Raw genomic sequence first — 21697 nt, 5'->3', positions numbered from 1 at the left:
AGAGCAGTTGGAGCACTAGACCTAACAGCCGTTTGACCAACTGGCATCGGAATGGGAGATGCTTTGGAGGGCGATGGCCTCATGGCCGAACACTATGAAGGGGCAGAGAGACGGCAGGAGAGAGGGCCTGGATTGGCCAGAAGGAGGAGGGGCAACGGAGGTCGGCCAATCCGAGGGTATGCTGCGAGGGTCTTTAGGCAGCAGGTGTCATACCTTGACATGTCGGAGGAGCAGTGTGTGCGAAGTCTCCGAATCGGGAGGGACGTTGTTACTGAGCTGTGCCACCTGCTTGCTGAAGATCTGCAGCCGCGTCTACGGTGCAGGACCTCTCTGTCGGTGGCCGTTAAACTGACTGTTGCCCTCAATTTTTATGGCAACGGATCCTTTCAGTCAGCCATTGGGGACATTGCGAATATTTCTCAGGTTGCAGTCCACTGTTGCATCCGGCAAGTTACAGCTGCCCTTTATAGGCGAAGGCGTCAATTCATCACCTTCCCTCTGACCCTGGAGAAGCAGGCGGAGGAGGAGGAGGAGGAGGAGCATGCGGACGAGGAGGAGGAGGAGGAGGAGGAGGAAGATGGAAGGGCTCCTGAAAGTGGAAGGGCCATCCGTCAGAGGCTCATGAGGACTCGTATCGAGGCCCCCCTGGCGGAATGATGAGTGTCTTTACTCCTGCGCACTTTGGATGTTTGAAAGCCTCTGAAGGCCAGCATCACTGTAATTAGTCACGTGCACCACAGCACATTAAAACTTCTCTTTATTGTCACAAAAGTCTTTCATTACTGCAAAACAACGCCATGTCAACAGAAACCATAACTAACAAAATAACAGTTAACTCTTCGGCAAAGCCGCAAAACTAAACAAACCATTTCCAACAATTACAACAGGTGAGGGTGTCCTTGAATTTGGCCAAAGAAACGTCTCAGCACCTCCCTCTACTGCTGGCCCCTTGATGGAGAACGACTTCTCTTTCGCGGTCGGCCCCTTCCCTCCCTGCTGCTCCTACGTAATTGAACCCCAGTGGCGGGGTGAAGGCTGGGGGACGCCTGCTGACTGTGTGTAAGCGTAGAAGCCCCTGAGGGACGGCCTGGCCGACCTCTGGGCTTGGAGGGTGCGGATGCAGGATGCTTGATCTGAGCATGGCTGGAAACAGTGTGCCCTGCAGGTGGTGGCAGCTGCACTGCAGACATACCAGCGCTGGCATGTGCAATGGTCACCTGCCGAGAGAGGACACCTGCACCATGGTCGGACGACACACTGGCTCTCTGAGGGGACCGGCTCGGCTCATCCGCCACAATCGCATGCTCCACTGATTCCTGGCCTTGTATGGGACTGGAAGGGCCCGGGGTGATCCTAGCTGATGCAGATAGGGTGGCTGCAGTGAGAGTTCGCGTTGCCTCAATCTGGGTGTGGACAAGGCCGGCAAGTGACTGCGTGGCAGCAGTGAGGACCTGTGAGCCAGGTGACAGTGCTTCGGAGAAGCCCTGGACAGTTCTTTCCATTGCTTCGGACAAGGCCGGTGCTGACCGCTCCACTGCCTCAGACAAGCCCTGGACAGACCTTTCCAGGGATTGTCCAAAGCCCTGAACAGTCCTTTCCATAGCGGCCTCGAAGCCCTGGACAGTCCTCTCCATGTTGGCCCAAAGCCCTCGACAGTCCTCTCCATTGTTGCCCCGAAGCCCTGGAGAGTCCTCTCCATTGTTGCCCCGAAGCCCTGGAGAGTCCTCTCCATTGTTGCCCCAAAGTCCAACACACTCTTTGCCAGTGTATCTATTGACTGAGGCATCCTCCCCACTGCAGCCATCAGCTCAGTGTGCCTGAGCCGGGCCTGGGTGCTCATTTCAGCCAGGCGACGCACCTCCTCTGCACTCTGTGCAGCAGTCATCACTACCTGCCTTGCCCTCCAGGGAGACGGTGGCCGAACTTGCCTACCCCCCTTGCGTTGCTGCATGCCGCTTGTTCCGGCAACTGGCTGATCCTCAGAGCCCCCCCCTCCCCTCCAGGGAACTACTATCCCCAGTCTGTAGATGTGTATGCTCCCCTGAGATTGGAACGGATGGTCCGGCTTCCTCCTGATCCTCGCCTCCGGAGGCACTGGCACTGGCAGCTTCAGGGCGTTGAGCCTGAGTTGGTGATGCATCATCTGAAAGCAGGGAGGTGGAAGAGTGGCTTTAGCAAAAGGACAGGTTGGCGGAAAGGCATGCCAGATTGCGGCAAGGCTCTGACATGGCTGCACACTGAGGAAGCATGCTGGCGGGGGGACCAAGTGGAAGGAGACAGCTGAAAAAGGTGAGAGCCTTACCCTCGCTGTCGAGAATGGGGTCGGCAGCTGCAGTGGTAACAGGACCAGACAGACGTCCTCCAAGAATCTGGTGCACTCTCTCCTCGAGATCCGTGAGAGTGACTGTAATGATCAATAACATGTCATTCTATAGTGGACACTAGGTGGAGCCGTAGAGCTGTGTAGAGCTGTATATAGCTGTATGTATAAGACTACACTACCCAGCTGTATGATATTAAGACTACATTACCCATGAGGCACTAGGCTACCCACAAGGCAACAGTCAAGATGGCAGCCTGCACACAGGAGCACACATGCTGCATCTCTACAGATACTGTACCTAGAGAACGTGTACTGAATAAATGACAGCTAGAAGCTAGCTGTGTTCATAATAAGAATGTCTATTTATTAATGAACATAACATGGTACCAGGGTGGTGAAGATCTGCTGAAAATTGTGAAAAGCGACATGGAGAATTTGAAGCCACCAGAGCGTTTGAATCTCGAGGGAAATGTCGACTACAATTGACGGATTTTTAAACAACAATTCGAACTCTACTTTGCAGCCATCGGATTTGGTACGAAGCCAGACGCAAGGAAGATAGTGTTGCTGCTTACGGTTGCAGGCCCACAGGCGATAGAGGTATTTAATACATTTGTATTTAATCCAGTGGAGAACAGAGACAAATTAGACGATGTGCTACAGAAATTTGATGCACATTGTTCTCCCAAAAAGAATGAGACTTATGAAAGATGCATCTTCTGTTCTCGGACACAGCAACAAAATGAGACTTTTGATAGCTTTATAACTGATCTGAAACTGAAAGCACAGACATGTAATTTCTCTGAGCTCAAAGCATCCATGATTCGTGGCCAAATTGTGTTTGGTATTCATGATAAAAAAGTCAGGGAACGTCTGTTGAGAGAAACTGAACTAAATTTGGAAAATGCAGTGAAAATATGCCAAGCCAGCGAGCTAGCTCGAAAGCACGCAAAGACTTTCAGTGAAATCAATAATGATGCGATTGTAATGAGTGATAATGCTGCTGTCGGTGCTGTGTCCTACAAGGGGAAGAAACATGGGCAGAACAGAAATGAAAAGCAATCGGAGGATGAAATTTTTAATTGTAAACGCTGTGGTTACAAACACCAGTTAAAACAATGCCCAGCGTTTGAAAAAATGTGCACAAAGTGTAATGGAAAGAATCACTTTGCCAAACAATGCTTTTCAAAAGTAAAAACAACGAAAGGGCAACAAATTAATGTGATTGAGGACACTGATTTAAGTGAGACATTTTTTGTAGGAATGGTATCATGTGACGATATCAAAAAAGATACAGAAAATGTGCAGCCCTCAGAAATGGACAATGCTGAACATAAAGTCAATGCAGTAAAAGTGGACAAATGGACGATCCCACTGCAGGTAAATGGAGCATTAGTTACCTTGAAACTAGACACTGGGGCAAAAGCAAACTTAATCAGTATGAGTGACATTAACAATATGAAAGAAAAGCCCAAAATACAGAAAAAGTCAGTACTACTGAAGAGCTATAATGGACAGAAAATAGATAGCTTAGGTGTATGCAGACTTAAAGTGACAGTCAAAGACAAAGTGCATCATCTCATGTTTTCTATTGTGGCTGAAAGACTTGATTCGATACTAGGTGACAAAGCTTGTGAAGACTTAGAACTGGTCAAGAGAGTCTACCGTATAAACTGTGCCATAAGCAGACCAGATGACTCAGGTGATGAAGCAGAGAGCCCATCAAGGATGAAAAGGCCAAAGGGTATCCATGTCTTCAAAAAGCCTAGTTTCTCCAAGAAGAAAGAAAAAGACTTTAAGGTCAAAGAGAAGCCAAAGGAAGAAAAGCACAAAGAGGAAAAACACAAGGAGAAAAAGTCCAAAGATATAACCGCAGCAGATGTTGTTAAGCAGTGGAAAGATAAAACGAAAAAGAAGAAGCCTGCACCAGAGCAGGAAGCAGTTCCGGTGGATACTCCTTCTTTCCTCAGGCCAATCTTTGGTGTTCCATTAGCCGAGGCTGCTGAGAGGACTATGCTGAACATAAAGTGAACCAGCTGCCAGCAGTTTTTCGAGAGTGCATTGACTACATTGAGAGTTATGGCATGAAGAGTGAAGGAAACACTGAAACCCTCTCCAAGCAAATATCGCAAGGAGTCCTCGATCTATACAAGAGCAGATTGATGACAATGCCGCAACTGCATCTTGTCATTCACCGCCAGAACAATCTCATGAAGACACATCAGACTTACCCGTGTTGAGAAGATCCACACGTGAAGTAAAAGAGCCTGATAGACTTAATCTTTGAGTACAATGTAAAGCTTTGAAAATGTGTTGACTGTTTTGAAAATGTTTATGTTTATAGAGCACTAACAAAAGTGTTACTGATATTATCTTTATTGTTTTCTTGAAAGTTGATTGATATTGATTTTGTTAAACCTCAAAGAAAGGGGGATGTAATGATCAATAACATGTCATTCTATAGTGGACACTAGGTGGAGCCGTAGAGCTGTGTAGAGCTGTATATAGCTGTATGTATAAGACTACACTACCCAGCTGTATGATATTAAGACTACATTACCCATGAGGCACTAGGCTACCCACAAGGCAACAGTCAAGATGGCAGCCTGCACACAGGAGCACACATGCTGCATCTCTACAGATACTGTACCTAGAGAATGTGTACTGAATAAATGACTAGTTAGAAGCTAGCTGTGTTCATAATAAGAATGTCTATTTATTAATGAACATAACAGTGACCACTTGTGGAGGTCCGCCACCGGTTCGACGCTGGTCCTTTCGGATCATCGCCAACTTGGACTGCAGGGGAAAGAAGGGGAAGTTCTGTAACATGATGCCTTGAGAGATCATCTCATGCCCCCCATGGTGGAAGAGCCCTTACATGATGCCTTGAGAGATCATCTCATGTCCCCCATGGTGCAAGAGCCCTTACATGAGGCCTTGAGAGATCATCGCATGCCCCCCATGGTGCAAGAGCCCTTACATGAGGCCTTGAGAGATCATCGCATGCCCCCCATGGTGCAAGAGCCCTTACATGATGCCTTGAGAGATCATCGCATGCCCCCCATGGTGCAAGAGCCCTTACACGATGCCTTGAGAGATCATCTCATGCCCCCCATGGTGCAAGAGCCCTTACATGATGCCTTGAGAGATTATCTCATGCCCCCCATGGTGCAAGAGCCCTTACATGAGGCCTTGAGAGATCATCGCATGCCCCCCATGGTGCAAGAGCCCTTACATGATGCCTTGAGAGATCATCTCATGCCCCCCATGGTGCAAGGGCCCTTACATGTGGCCTTGAGTGAAATGTCCATGTGTGTGCCCAGAAAGGGCAATGGGTGCTTGCTGACAGATGGCCATTGGGGCATCATGGCAACAGGGTCCTCGAAGTCAGGTGCAGATGGAGGGAATCAGAAGTTTGCATAACCAACACTCACCCTAATGACCCGAGTGAGGTCGTTGAATTTCTTCCTGCACTGAACAGGGGTCCTGGTCGCCATGCTGCTGGAGTTGACCCTCAGAGAAACCTCCCTCCAAGGTCACCGGTAAGCCTTTTGATTCGGCCTCTTGCCATTGTCAGGATACAGAACATCTCGACGGCGCTCAACTGCAGACACCAACTGGTCCAGAGCCTCAGTGCTGAAGCGCTCTGCTCTCTGTCTTACCTTCTCCATCCTGACCAAGTTTCTTGCGCCAGAGAAGGGCGAGCGCCGATTCTGAGGCCTACAGGGCGTTGAGTGTGGCAGCTCAGGCTGACTGACCCACCCCTTTAAGAGCCGGCCGGCGCCTGGAAGTCTCGTGGTTTCCGGTAATTGAGATCACCTGCGCTGCGCCCGTCCGCACCGATATTGGGTAGCGCCTGAACTTTTGCGCCTTAGGAGCCCCGTGCAACGTCTGATTTTGCGCCTCAATCCCCTTTGGGGGCGATGCAACCCAATATCTCGCCAGGCAGCGATAAGTTTCGTCTGGCTATAAACTTTGCGCAGTGCCAGTTCTAACGCCTCAAGCAGGGCTATACCCAATTTCTAGGCCTATAGTGTTAAAATTATTTTTATTGTTCTTCCTTATTTTTATTTTTTTCTCCTGTGCAGTTGTATCCTGACCTGCACACCCTATCTTTGCTTTCCAACAGCTACATATTGGGGCTCCGATCCATACGTCTTTTATGCGCACACCCAGCGACCAGTCCAACCCAACCTAACTCTGACGCAGTCTCTCCTCTTTGCCATGCCAGACAATGAGCTAGCCTGTCTTCCTGCCTCAACACCAACACAACTCAGTAGCTGCCAGTCTTGTCCCTATCATTCTACAGCCTCTGAGCCAACTTTATTATTTCTTGTCTCTTGTGCTTGCTCTTCCACCCACAAGTTTCAAGAAAAAAAGTTAAAGTTAGACCCGATCCTTCAGCCAGGAAGCAGTGGCGTGAAGTCTGGCCCATGCCATTTGGGCCAAATGGACAAGAGATTGCCAATCCAGCCGGATGGTTAAGAACATGTCATCGCCCCCCAGGCACTTATTGCTTCTGGAAGCAAATGTTCACCAGTTTTTTTCCCCCTAATGCTTCATGGCACTAATTTAGAAAATTTTGGGCGAATAATGCCATGCGTTATCATTTATGCTGCTGTCGGTGTAAAGGCAAAAGTGTATCCCAGCAATTTAAGTTAAATTCCCAGGACTACCTGCCAAAGGACAGTGGTGCATTTTTCCTTCGGAATATTCAATTTTTCTTACTGTTACTGCACAAATGCTTTAGAAGTATTTAAGATTAAATCGTAGATTCATTTTAAAACTACGTTACTGGCTTAAATGAGGTGATAATGAAACTTGTGCTACTTAAAATGTATCTGGATTGTTCAAATTGACGTCTCCCTCACAGATGCTCTCAGAGTCTAGCTCAGGCGTTGGCTTCACTGCTCCAGCCACCACTCCCTCCAAGATCAGCCAGTTCTCTCTCACCTGCCTGTGTTGCATCAACTCCCAAATGTAACTGGGGTTAGTGTGTCTGCTAAAATAATGGACACAGGAATGTAACCTAAACAACAGCATTCATCTGTTGATATTGCTGACAGTGATTTCTGGACTCGTCATCTTTTCAGCTGTTAAGAGTCAGAACCCAAAATCTTGCTCCAGATCTGCGTGAGAACTAAGGAAAAGGAGAAATCATGAAGCATACAAAAGAGAGAAGAGGACATAGAAAGAAGTGGAATGGGGATGTACGGAAAATAAGATCGGGATATTGAGAGAAAGAGTGAGAGGGATACAGAGAGTGGGAAGCATGTAGAAGGGAGTGGTAGTGAGAAGATAAGATAGACCGAAAGGAAGAGGGAGACAGTGAAAAAAAGCGCTGTCAGCTGAGAGATATAAAGGTGACAATAAGAAGTATGGGGTGGCATACATATAGGGAGAAAAAGATGGAAGAAGATATGGAAGATAAAAGTAAAGATAAGCAGGAAGACATCAATAATTAAAGATTGGGAGTCAGGCAGAGAGAGAGTGAGAGCTACATGAAGAGACAGTTGTGGTGGGGGTTCCGTCTCCCACAGCCATATGCTCTTGATGCTGACCGATTTCTCAGGGTCAGGGCACTTGGCCTAATTTTGGGTGGTTCCCCATCTCCATCAAGGAGCCTGCCTGGAGCAGAGGTGCAGCTTGACTGTGGTCAGCCTCAGAGGTCTCCCACAATGTAGCATGGCCAGTGGCCTCTGTTCAGCTGTAAAACAAAGCAAATTGCTTGCTAAATTTTTGATTTAACAAATCCCTAACTTTCTGGTCTTTAAAATTTAAATTATCTCCATAACAACACTGGATGCATCTGGATATATCCATTGTTGCTATGGCACCAATGAGGGAAAATAAGGCAGCTGCTAATTTTCCTTCATTTGCATAGCTTATACTGTTGATGGAAAATCCTGCAAGTGGCTTGGGTGAGCAGGGAGCTTAGGAACAGCTCGTGAATAGGTTGCTGCCCTCAACTGCTGGGGAAATCCATAACCCAAGTGGAAAATATACATTTTCTTTTTCTTTTGGCCCAGAGCAATGCCATGAGAGATGACTTAGTAGTTTAAAAAATTGTCCGTCTTTGTTTTTTTCTCACTGGCTGTGTTCTATGTCCAAATAAAAACCTTTGTTGTGCTTATGGGGGAATAATTAAACAAGAATATAAAATAAATTAGTTAGCTGTGTTACATTGATAACATGGCAATGTTTTGACATTAAAATGTATTATGAGTGGATAGAAGATACAGTTGCATTCTGTGGCTTTCTAATTTACAATAATGTAGCTCACAGTGGCTTTTCATTCTCCTTAAACCACAGTAATGTCCTGTTTACAGCAGCTTTGTTACAAACTTAAATAACCTCTTGGGTGATTATATTTAATAGCACCGAGGTAACTATGGGTCAACTGCACATTTATAGTTTATGCAATGTTAAGTTCACGAAACTGCTGCAGACATTAAGGTCACTTATTGCACCTAGTTCAGTATTCATCTGAATGCAAGTCCAATTTTACCCCGTTTCTTTCCGGGATCACTACAGGTGAGAGAACTCATTTTTATCTAAGCAACTAATTGGCCGGTATTTGCGATGAGAATAATGGCGAGGCTATCAGCACTCACCATTATAATGGAGGAAATCTGACATCAACTTTTGGAGTACGCACATGCGCAGTTAAACGTGGTAATCCAGAGGTTGTTGTCAGACATACCCTGCTCCTCCATCAGGTGCGTTGTTGCAGTCCTCGCTGACAGACTGGGTATTGAAATGACTGCAACTTGCCCACTAGTTCCGCACTAAAAACGACAGAAAAAGTTAGGGCTGTTGCATTCAGGAATAAGTGAGTTTTAAAGGCGTAATAAGTGATAATTACTGCTGAAAAACTATCTGGACCTGAAAAATTAATTTTACAAGTGTGGAGTTTCATTCCATCAGAAGAAAATTAATGCTGGAGATTTTTTAAAAATTAAAATACATTTTTTAAAAGTTTTTCTCTCTGTCTCTTTATCTCCCTCCCTAATCCACCTTTATTTCACAATCTTTGTTTTGCTTTCTTTATATCAGTTAAATCTAATTTATATTTCCTGTTTTATATTCCTGGTTTGGACTCTGCGGGGGCGATTTTCTGAATGGGGGCACGTTGGAGGCGGGACTGCTGCTTGACGGGTCGAAGTCCTGCCTCCATCGATTTGTGGCCAACCCACACTATTTTCCCCTGATTGACCTTGTTAAGCCCGCCCAGCAGGCTTCGCAGGCCAATCAAGGGAAAATAGTACGTCAACGTATGATGTTTCATCTATCAAAAACTTTTGACAGATGAATTGTCATCGTTTGACAGCTCTGTGAAGCTGTCAAACAGTGACATTCTCTGCAGTTTGCATACAAGACCTCATCAACCTTCTTTCTTTTACAGAAATGAGATGGTTGTTGCATATGAGAATGCAACGGCCATCTCTCATCTGCAACACGGAGGTCCGAGAGTCTCCGCATACAAACTGACTGAAGCCTGCAGGAAGAAACAAAGGTAAGTACACTTTTAAAAACACTTTGCACTTACCTCAGATACTCACCTCTACACTCTTGCGCCCATCACTTACCTTCACACCACACTTTTGCACCCCACCCCCCGACCCCCGCAGACCCAGTACTCACCTCGCTGAGCTGGCGTGTGTTGCAGCCTTGTGAGGGCAAAAAGGGGATAATCCTATTTTCTGCCTGTTAACTACCTGTTATCAGGCAGTTAATAGGCTTTAATCCCTTCCCGTCTCCAAGGAGACGGGACCTGGCACGGGATGGCTACCCGCCTCCTGAGAAGATATAGATAGGACAAGGAAGGAGGTTCTGCTGAGGGAGTTTGAGCAGCTAGGGGCCAAATTAAAAAGCAGAACCACAAGGGTAATAACCTCTGGATTATTACCTGAGCCACGAGCGAATTTGGCTAGGACAAATAAAATTAGAGAGTTAAATGCGTGGCTCAAAGACTGGTGTGGGAGAAATGGGTTTTGCTTCCTGGGACACTGGCACCAGTACTGGGGCAGGAGGGAGCTGTTCCGTTGGGACGGGCTTCACTTGGCCAGTGCTGGGACTAGAGTCCTGGCGGATCATATAACTAGGGCTGTAGAGAGGGCTTTAAACTAACTAGTGGGGGGGAGGTTCCTAGAGAGCAAATAATAAAAATGACAACAGAGAAGGTCATAGACTTAGATAGCAGTGGGGAAACTAAAAACCAGAGCGTGTCAGGAAGGGGAAGAAGGTATGGAGTAAAAGGTAAAGTAATAAAAAGGGCAAAAGCAGGAACTAAGTGTCACAAAACATCTTTGAAAGTTCTCTATCTGAATGCACGTAGCATTCGTAACAAAATAGACAAGTTAATGGCACAAATTACTACATATGGGTATGATCTTGTGGCCATTACAGAAACATGGCTGCAGGGTGACAATGCCTGGGAATTAAACATACCAGGTTATTTAACGATCAGGAAGGACAGGCAGGAAGGAAGGGGAGGTGGGGTGGCTATGTTAATAAAGGAAGGAATCACTGTAATACAGAGAAATGATATTGGGTCAAAAGATCAGGATAATGAAACAGTTTGGGTGGAGGTAAGGAATAATATGGGGAAAAAAACACTAATGGGCGTAGTCTATAGGCCTCCGAACAGTGGCAACTCTGTTGGACGGAGTATCAATCAGGAAATAGTTGAGGCTTGTAATAAGGGAACATCTATAATTATGGGGGATTTTAACTATCATATTAATTGGACAAATCAAATTGGGCAGGGCTGCCTTGAGGATGAGTTCATTGAGTGTATTAGGGATGGGTTTCTTGAGCAGTATGTAACTGAACCGACCAGGGGGCAAGCAACCTTAGATCTGGTCCTGTGTAACGAGACAGGATTAATTAACAATGTTCTAGTAAAGGATCCCCTGGGAATGAGTGACCATAACATGGTTGAATTCCATATTCAATTAGAGGGTGAGAAGGTTGGATCTCAAACAAGCGTGCTAAGCTTGAATAAAGGAGACTATGAAGGTATGAGAGCGGAATTGAGTAGAGTGGATTGGGAAAATAGATTAAAGTGAAAGACGATACATGATCAGTGGTGTACATTTAAGGAGTTATTTTACAACTTCCAAAAAATATATATTCCACTGAGAAGAAAAGGGTGTAAAAGAAAAGACAGCCATCCGTGGCTAAGTAAAGAAATTAAGGATAGTATTCAACTAAAAACAAGGGCATATAAGGTAGCCAAATCTAGTGGGAGGATAGAGGATTGGGAAAACTTTAAAAGACAGCAAAAAATAACAAAAAGATTGATTAAGAAAGGGAAGATAGATTATGAAAGTAAATTAGCAAAAAATATAAAAACAGATAGTAAGAGTTTTTATAGTTATATAAAAAGAAAAAGGGTGGCTGAAGTCCCTTAGAGGATGAGACCGGGAAATTAATGGTGGGAAATATGGAGATGGCAAAAACACTGAATGAATATTTTATATCAGTCTTTACAGTAGAAGACACTAAGAATATCCCAACACTGGACAAACAGGGGGCTAAAGGGGGGGAGGAGCTAAACACGATCAAAATCACGAAGGAAGTAGTACTCGGTAAAATAATGGGACTCAAGGCGGATAAATCACCTGGACCTGATGGCTTACATCCTAGGGTTTTGAGGGAAGTGGCGGTAGGGATTGTGGATGCATTGGTAATAATTTTCCAAAACTCCCTGGACTCGGCAAAGGTCCCGGCAGACTGGAAAACTGCTAATGTAACACCCTTATTTAAAAAGGGCAGTAGACAGAAGGCTGGAAACTATAGACCGGTTAGCCTAACATCTGTGGTAGGTAAAATTTTGGAGTCCATTGTTAAGGAGACAGTAACAGGACATTTGGATAATCATAATTTAATAGGACAAAGTCAGCATGGTTTTATGAAGGGGAAGTCATGTTTGACAAATTTGCTGGAGTTCTTTGAGGAAGTAACATATAGGGTGGATAAAGGGGAACCAGTGGACGTAGTGTATTTAGACTTCCAAAAGGCATTTGACAAGGTGCCACACAAAGGATTATTGCTTAAGATAAAAAATCACGGGATTGGGGGTAATATTCTGGCATGGATAGAGGATTGGCTATCTAACAGAAGGCAGAGAGTTGGAGTAAATGGTTCATTCTCAGACTGGCAATCAGTAACTCGTGGTGTTCCGCAGGGGTCAGTGCTGGGTCCCCAACTCTTTACAATCTATATTAACGATTTGGAGGAGGGGACCGAGTGTAACATATCAAAGTTTGCAGATGATACTAAGATGGGAGGGAAAGTAGTGAGTGAGGAGCACATAAAAAACCTGCAAGGGGACATAGACAGGCTAAGTAAGTGGGCAGAGATTTGGCAGATGGAATACAATACTGGAAAGTGTGAGGTTATGCACTTTGGCAGGAAAAATCGTAGAGCAAGTTATTATCTTAATGGCAAGAAACTGGAAAGTACTGAAGTACAAAGGGATCTGGGGGTCCTGGTGCACGAAACTCAAAAGGTTAGTATGCAGGTGCAGCAAGTGATTAAGAAAGCCAATGGAATGTTGGCTTTCATTGCTAGGGGGATAGAATATAAAAGTAGGGAGGTATTGCTTCAGTTGTACAAGGTATTGGTGAGACCGCACCTGGAATACTGCGTACAGTTTTGGTGTCCATACTTAAGAAAGGACATACTTGCTCTCGAGTCAGTACAAAGAAGGTTCACTCGGTTAATCCCGGGGATGAGGGGATGGACATATGAGGAGAGGTTGAGTAGATTGGGACTCTACTCATTGGAGTTCAGAAGAATGAGAGGCGATCTTATTGAAACATATAAGATTGTGAAGGGGTTGGATCGGGTGGATGCGGGGAAGATGTTCCCGATGATGGGTGAAACTAGAACTAGGGGGCATAGTCTTAGAATAAGGGGCTGCTCTTTCAAAACTGAGATGAGGAGGAACTACTTCACTCAGACGGTGGTAGGTCCATGGAATATGCTGCCCCAAAAAGCTGTAGAAGCTACATCATTACATAAATTTAAAACAGAAATAGACAGTTTCCTAGAAGTAAAGGGAATTAAGGGTTACGGGGAGCGGGCAGGAATTTGGACATGAGTCTAGGTTCGGATCGGTCATGGCCCTGTGGGTAGCGGAGCGGGCCCAGGGGCCGTGTAGCCTGATCCTGCTGCTATTTCATGTGTCTAATTCTGTTAGATTCAGGAGATGGTTCTGTGATAGTAGATTGGCGGTTAGGATCAAATCAGCCATGATCTTATTGAATGGCGGAGCAGGCTCGAGGGGCCGATTGGCCTACTCCTGCTCCTATTTCTTATGTTCTTATGTTCTTATGTAAGATGGCATGGAGGTGGGTTGGGCACCAGACCCCAAAATCTGCTATTTTCCCGGCAGTCCCGCCTCCATACCCGCCTCCCCAGGGCTGGCAAAATCGCCCCCTGCGTGTCTCAGTGAGGATTCTTCAATCTGATTGGTTGAAGAGCTTTGCTATTGCTTGTCCTGCTCAAAGATGCCACAGATCCGCTTTCACGCTGGAAAATGTTAAATCCATGAATCTTGATGTATGGTGTCCTTCAATAAATAGACAGAGACTGCAGAGGAACAATCAACGGTGTTTGCTGGATGAGGGTTACTCTAAAACTAATAGTACAAATCCCTACTCAGGGTTTATATACAGGTGTGGTCACTGCCGGTACTACAGTATACAGGAGCTGTAAAAAGTAGTTCTCCCCTTAAAGGTACATACACTACAATTCCTCCCCTTTTAGATTAACAGTACCATAACATTCATTTAACAATTAAATATCAACTAATTACAATTAACACTTTTAACATGCAACATTAACTGAAAATAGTCTATTTATAAATTCAGTCTTTGGGGAGGCTTCCTGATCCTTTCTGGATAGCGCCTTTCCTGAGTGTCTTGCTCTTGGTGCTGAGGCGATCCCATCCTCGTCGCCAATGTTAAATCCGTGAATCTTGATGTATGGTGTCCTTCAATAAATAGACAGAGACTGCAGAGGAACAATCAACGGTGTTTACTGGATGAGGGTTACTCTAAAACTAACAGTACAAATCCCTACTCAGGGTTTATATACAGGTGTGGTCACTGCCGGTACTACAGTATACAGGAGCTGTAAAAAGTAGTTCTCCCCTTAAAGGTACATACACTACAGAAAAGATGCCAGATTAGGGGAAATCTCCATTGACAAGCACATGAAAACTCTGTGAGCAACTGTTAGCAGGGGGAATGGAGTACGATGAGCACCGATCCATCGCCACTGAGAGCAAAATCCGGGCCAATGTGTTTCTTCTTAGACACTTTACACTTCTTGAATCTGCAGAGTGGGACAAAAACATGTCAAAGGTTCTGCCTATCACTATGATGGTGTGATCAGCTCATCTATTGGTAATCACTCCCCTGCCTGGCTGAAAAATGGACTCTGAAACCAACCTAACAAAGATTCAGCAAGGTGATGCTGGTTCTGAAAATGGATGGATCAGTGGAGACAGAGAAAACAGGTCAGCTTTTACTAAAAATTGATATTTTTAAAGAAGGTAAAATAAATGAAAGAATTGAAAATAATAAGAAGGAAGAGCCTCAATTAGCGAAGAGTACTATCTAGTGTTGGACTGACCTGTAAAGTCTAGGAAGACTCCTGGTTTGATTCCTCATCGGTGCTGGGTTTACTGATCTCAACTGGTGTGGCTTTACAGGCACAACATTGTGGTCAGTTCATGGTTTTTGCCTACTGACTCCTGCTGTAAGAACAGGTGAGGACAGGACTGGGCTTTGCTGTGATGTTTATGTTCCTATGCCCCCATGATGGAATTACCAGTCAAACTTCACCACCCAACACCTTTACATGGCACCCATGGAACCATATTCAGCATGAGTCAGCATTCAAGAGAGAATGAAAGAAAATCTTATATTTATCCCTCAACTAACACCTAAAATATTATTTGGTCATTATCACATTGCTGTGCGTAAATTGGCTGCCGCGTTTCTTATATTACAACAGTAACTACACTTCAGAAGTACTTCATTGGCTGTAAAGTGCTTTGGGACGTACTGAGCAATGTTCCTTCTAATTTTTTTTGTTGGGCTTCAGCCCCTTTAAGGGATTTTGCATTTAAAAGCTGGCTCACCGGCTGTGCAGAACCTCTAGAGCGCTGTAAGGCTGTGTGACTGCGCGGCCGTGCAGCTTAAAGGGAATGCTGGTACTGAGGTCGGGGAAAGGCGCTATATAAATGCAAGACTTTTTCTTTCTGTACGCTATCGGTTAGGTTCTCACGCCTATGTGTTCTAGGATTTGTGGTAGCGGAAAGGAAAGAATTATGGTTGCTATATCTCTCCAATATGTGATAGTCCTGTAGCCCATACAATGGGCTGGATTTTCATTCAGGGGATGTGATGGAGGCGGGACTACAACTTTTGGGGTTGTTGTCCCGCCTCCATCGAGATGTGGCCAATCCATGCGATTTTAACTTGGTTGACCTTGTTGAGCCCGCCCAGCGGGCTCAGCAAGCCAATTAAGGGCCACCCGGCAAAAGGTGACGTCACAGACTGAAATTTCATCTGTCAAGAGGTTTTGACAGATGAAATATCAGTGTTTGAAAGCTCTTTGAAGCTGTCAAACACTGACAGTCTTACTTCTAACACGAGTCCTTCTCCACAGACTCAGTTAGAAATCTCTCCTGCACAGAAAGCTGAAGGCTGTCACTTTTGACAGTTCACAGCCATTCTGCTTTCTGTACTGGTGAAATGAGGGACTCCTGAGACCTAAAGGAAGGAAGGCTGCATTAGTAAGTAAAGGTAATTTAAACTTCTTTAAACACTTCAGACACACCAAACACACTTACCTTTGCACACATCACTCACCTGAACACCGACATCTCGACCCCTCCAAGCCCTTCAACCCAACGGCCCGCCTCGCAAACTTGGCGTGGTTTGGTGCCGTCAGGAATCCCACACTTCAGCATTAAAAATAGGGATTAGGCTAAAAATTGCCTGTTAACTACCTGTTAACAGGCAGTTAATTGGCACTAATCCCTTCCCGCCTCAGGTAGGCGGGTCCCAGTGCGGGGTGGGTACCCGCCTCCTTTGAAACTGGCTTGGAGGCGGGTTGGGTGCGGGCTGGGGTCGGGACCCCCGATTTCAGCATTTTAACCCCCCACACGCCTCCAATCCCGACTCCACGGCCCAGTGAAAATCCTGGCCAATGTTGCAAGAGAAGACCTCCCATTACCCAACAGTGGCTCTGAACATCCATGGGCCCTTTAAACCAGTGTTGCACCCCAGAGGTGGCACTTCTGCCTGCTGATCCTCTCCAGTGCTGACTCCGCCATAAATCGCAAAGCCAGTTCAATTGCATACCGTGTGGCATTAGCTAAGTGCCACTCCTGTGTAACCCAGGAGCACTTTGTTGGGAGGAATGGAGTTTGCAGGGGCAGTCCGTTAAATAACCTAGAATGGCTAAAGATTGCAGCAGCAGGCTGAAGGTGCAGCAGGTAAGTAGGGAATGTTTTGCCAGATTGAGGTAACTGTCAGGTATGTGTAATCGATGATTTGTGGCACTTTTAAATAATGTTTTACAGAAGTGGTGGACACAGCAGATGCACCTGAAGAAGGGAGCAGGGCATTGGGATGAGGCAGAAAAGAATAGCTCAATATTTTAATGAAACCAACTTCCTCAATGAGATGCAGCAAAGGACAGAAAGAGATTGAGTCTGCTGGTTCCCATGGGCAGAAGCCACACATGTCTCTCACTCCCAAAACTAAAGACCAATGCCAGAAAAGGTTCAATGACCTGATGAGGGCAGGAAAGGTAACAGACCTCCCTTTTCTTCTTTGGGCATCATGGGCACAATTACACTAAAATTATTAGAGGTAACTCTTCACGTCACACTGTACTGTGGTTAAGGGGCTCACTAACTTGGGTTCTTACAGTATGGGCCGGATTTTCCGATCGGAGGCTTCCTGCGTGTGGATCTTCGAGGAACATCATACCTACGAGGAGGCTCTGCGGTCAGTCTCTGAGGCTATTCCACAGCTGCCATCTGTGACTCTGGTATCTGCAGCCATCCTTTGCAGTAACATCAGGAAAGCTTTTTCTTCATTGCAGCCATTAATAGAGCATGTGGCAGATTCATTGAAACCTGTGGTAGTGCTGCTTCTCCCCCAGAAGCAGTCCTGAACCAGCCAGTGAGTCTACCTCCATGTAAGCACAGACTGCTGCCTTGGTGAAGGTAGGGACAGATTAGACAGCAACCCTTATGCTGTCTTTCACACTTTGGGGGTCTGGAATGCAAGCCACTGTTTTTCAGGATGTAAGAGCTGCTATTATTTTCTTTATTGGACCAGCGGACACACAGATCCAAAGTCTGGCAGAATGGAGATGGTATGAGTGAGAGTGCCATTTCGCAGGACAGAGCACCACACAAGTGACACGTAGGAGGTGATGTTCTAGGATGGGTACTAGATTGAAGGATTTATAATTTATGTAGCTCGAGGTTGGGGGGGGGGGGGGAGGAAATAAAGAGTTATGGCAATACTGATAAAGAGAGACTGTTAGCCAGATGAGAATACTTCATTGATAAGATGTGTTCAAGTCCTACTACAGATCTTGAGCACATAAATTAAGCTGACACTCCAGTGAGGCACTGAGGGAGTACCGTTGGCAGTGCTGTCCTTTAATGAGATGTTGATCTGCGGTCCTATCTGTCTTTTCTAGTGGATATTAAAGATCCTGTGGCATTATTTGAAGAGCAAGGAGCTGTCCTGGTCAACACTTCTCAATCAAAACCACCAAAGGATAGATTATTCATCTCATTGCTGAATGTCCTAAACCCTCTGCCTTGCCTTTTCCCTCTGTGATTTCAAAAACCGCTTCAAAACCTATATCTTGGATTATGTCTTTGGACCCCACCCCCCAAACCTTCTTCACTTTTCCCTTTACTCACTCCGCTCGACATCCACTGGTCCTACTAATTTTAAGTGCTTTGAGTCCTCTTCCTGCACATGAACAGCAAATAGAAATGCAAGTTGTTGTTGAACACCCTGTATTATACTGTATAAGACTACTTGTGCTGCTATGAGTAAGATCAGACCTAATGCTTAATAAAAGATTTAAACTGTAATACTCCGTTGTCCTGCAAGTTATTATTTTTGTACAAAGTGTGCAAAACAAGACAAAGATCATAAACTCTCACATAATACCAAACCTCAATTTTTATGATAGAAAAAGAATAACTAAGATAAACGTTTCCCTGAGGATAAGTATGACTCAATTCACATGTTCTTTAAATGATATGAGTCATTTAATGATATTTACATTGGAAAAAACCTTATTTTTTATGAATGACAGAAAGCTACCATTGTATTAGTATTTGGTTGTAATAACACCCTCAACCAGCATTAGGTATTTAGTAACTGTGGTGCATCTGTAAGTTAAGAATAAGCAATATGCCCTTTTAATTAATTTTTTTAGTGCACAAGACTCATAAGAGGAAGCTGTTTATGACATTAACTGAAACCTCTGTTAGCCAACACAGACTTCAGACACCGAATTTACAGCTCATCATGCCTGTGCTAGCCCTTCAACTGGTGCGGTCTATTCTAATGCTATTTCCCAGCCCTTTCTCGGTATATTAACAGAAAATGGGGCAAATACCCAGCAGGCCAATCAGCATTCAGACAGCTGTTTTTATCAAGTTTAATTTTAATCATATTTGTTAAACTTTTAATTTAATTTTAACCAGTAGTAAGTTGACTTCATTTGTGCACAGCTAAGTAGTAGTTAATATACCTTTCATTCAGTTGTAAATTTCTCACTTGAGGAAGAGGGCTTGGATAAAGCCTGTGAACAAACCATCAGCCTGCTATTCAATAACCAGCAGGTATTGCCATTACCCGCAAATTGATGTCATTTTATTTATTTGTCCCTCATATGGTAGAAATTGCTTCACAAGTGGAAAAAGATGAACTTTATGAATATCTGTCTGCTTCTGTTAGTTGAGGAAATTAACCTAGTCACTTTTTTTTGTCTTAAAATACTCCTGTGCAGCACTTTGGGATGTTTTACTACATTAAAGGCGCTATATAAATACAAGTTGTTAATGTTGTTGTAGTCCAACAGACAATATGCTGCAGATGTGACCTTTTTAGATGGACATATACTGTAGGTGAAAGCTTTGTGTGTTGTAAATGAATATATATTTGTGTGTGTGTGCTAGGCCATTGTAGCAGAGCCTGGTCTCCAATCGTCTTGGATCCCCTTGCCATTGGACCAAGACCTTGCTCTGTCAAGCCCATGTGGTAGCTGGTGTGCAACGGCCACCCCACATTAAAGGAATTCACGCACAGGCATCTTCTACCCTTTAAAATGAAGTTCGGGACCTGGAATGTCAGGACCCCCATGGACAACCCCAACAGTGACAGACTGGAACGCCGTACTGCTATCGTTGCCCGGGAGCTCAGACGTTTCGACACTGACATCGCCACCCTAAGTGAGACCCAGCGGTACCCTCCTCCTGTCAAAATGCTTAGAACATGGTCTTGTCATAACCAACACCTTGTTCCGTCAGAGAGACAAGTACAAGGCTTCATGGCAGCACCCTCGCTCCAAGCACTGGCATCTGCTGGACTACGTCATCGTCCGAGCGAGGGACCGCAAGGACGTCCACATCACCCGCGCCATGACAGGAGCTGACGACTGCTGGACAGACCACCGCCTAATCCGCTCTGTCATCTCCATCAATGTAGCCCCAAAACAGCGGCGGCAACAGAAGCAATGCCGCAGGAAAATCAACACTGCAGCACTCAAAGGCCCCGCTAAGAAAGCCCTATTCAACCTGCGCTTCACAAACAACCTGATGACTCCCAGTGATGCAGAGATACAGAGTGTCCACAGCGCCTGGTCTGCACTCAAGGTCTCCATAATCATCACCTGTGAAGAGACACTCGGTCACTCAACCAGTTCGACAAGAACGACCAGGCATTCCTGATCTGGAAACAGCAACACAACTCGAGAAACAGCAACACAACAAGCAAGAAAGCAGCTCTACAGACGCCTGAAGGCCGACGTACAACAAAAAACTCCTGACTTAAAGAACAGATGGTGGGTGGAGAAAGCGCAGGAGATCCAGCAGCTTGCCGACAACCACAACGTGCATGGATTCTTTAGCGCAGTCAAGACCATCTACTGGCCAAGCACCCAAGGTCCTACCCCACTGCGGGCCAAGAACAGAGAGGTACTCATCAAGGACAGAAAGGCAGTCAGTGCCCACTGAAAGAAGCACTTCGAAGATCTCCTGTTCTTCGACGCAAGTGTCCTCAACTCCATCCCGCAGCACGCTACCCGCCACCATCTCAGCACAACCCCAGCCCGGCATGAGGTTGAAAAGGCCATCCGACAACTGAAGAACAACAAGGCCACAGGAGCAGATGGAATCCCTGCTGAGGCACTAAAGCATGGCGCGAATTCATGAACTCATTTCTCTTATCTGGAAGGAGGAGAGCATGCCATGGGGATCTCAGAGATGCCGTAATTGTGACCATCTTCAAGAAAGGTGACAAGTCCGATTGCGGTAATTACAGAAGAGATTCCCTGCTGTCTGCCACAGAGAAAGTCATCGCAAGAATCCTCCTCAATCGCCTTCTCCCAGTGGCCAAAGAGCTCCTCCCAGAGTCGCAATGCGGATTCCGCCCACTAAGGGGCACAATGGACATGATCTTCACTGCGCGTCAATTACAAGAGAAATGCAGGGAACAACACCAACCGCTGTACATGGCCTTCTTTGATCTCACAAAGGCCTTCGACACTGTCAACCATGAGGGATTATGGAATGTCCTCCTCAAATTCGGCTGCCCACAAAAGTTTGTCACTCTCCTCCGCCTGCTTCACGATGACATACAAGCCATGATCCTGATCAACGGTTCCACCACAGACCCAATTCACGTATGGACCGGGGTCAAGCAAGGCTGTATCATCGCACCAACGCTCTTCTCGATCTTCCCTGCTGCAATGCTCCATCTCACCCTCAATAAGCTCCCCGCTGGAGTGGAGCTAATTTACAGAACAAACGGGAAACTGTTCAACGTCCGTCGCCTCCAGTCCAGATCCAAGGCCGTCCCATCCTCTGTTGTCGAATTACAGTATGCAGATGACGCTTGCGTCTGCGCTCACTTGGAGGTCGAACTCCAAACCATCGTCAACACCTTCACCGAAGCGTACGAGAGCATGGGCCTTACACTAAACATCCATAAGACAAAGGCCTCTACCAACCTGCCCCTGCCACACAGTACTGCCCCCCGATTATCAAAATCCACGACAAGGCCTTGGACAACGTGGACCACTTTC

At 45.7% G+C, this 21697-nt stretch overlaps 1 pseudogene; it reads right to left on the bottom strand.

Moving 5' to 3' along the window:
• LOC147124134 (uncharacterized) overlaps nucleotides 1–21697 on the bottom strand; it is a 132371-nt pseudogene that overhangs the window by 36107 nt on the left and 74567 nt on the right.

This window comes from Somniosus microcephalus, chromosome 1 (assembly GCF_052327205.1).
Source record: "Somniosus microcephalus isolate GS21.2 chromosome 1, FLI_Smic_1.0, whole genome shotgun sequence".
NCBI classification, from domain to species: domain Eukaryota; kingdom Metazoa; phylum Chordata; class Chondrichthyes; order Squaliformes; family Somniosidae; genus Somniosus; species Somniosus microcephalus.
This window is presented reverse-complemented; position numbering and strand designations above follow the sequence as displayed.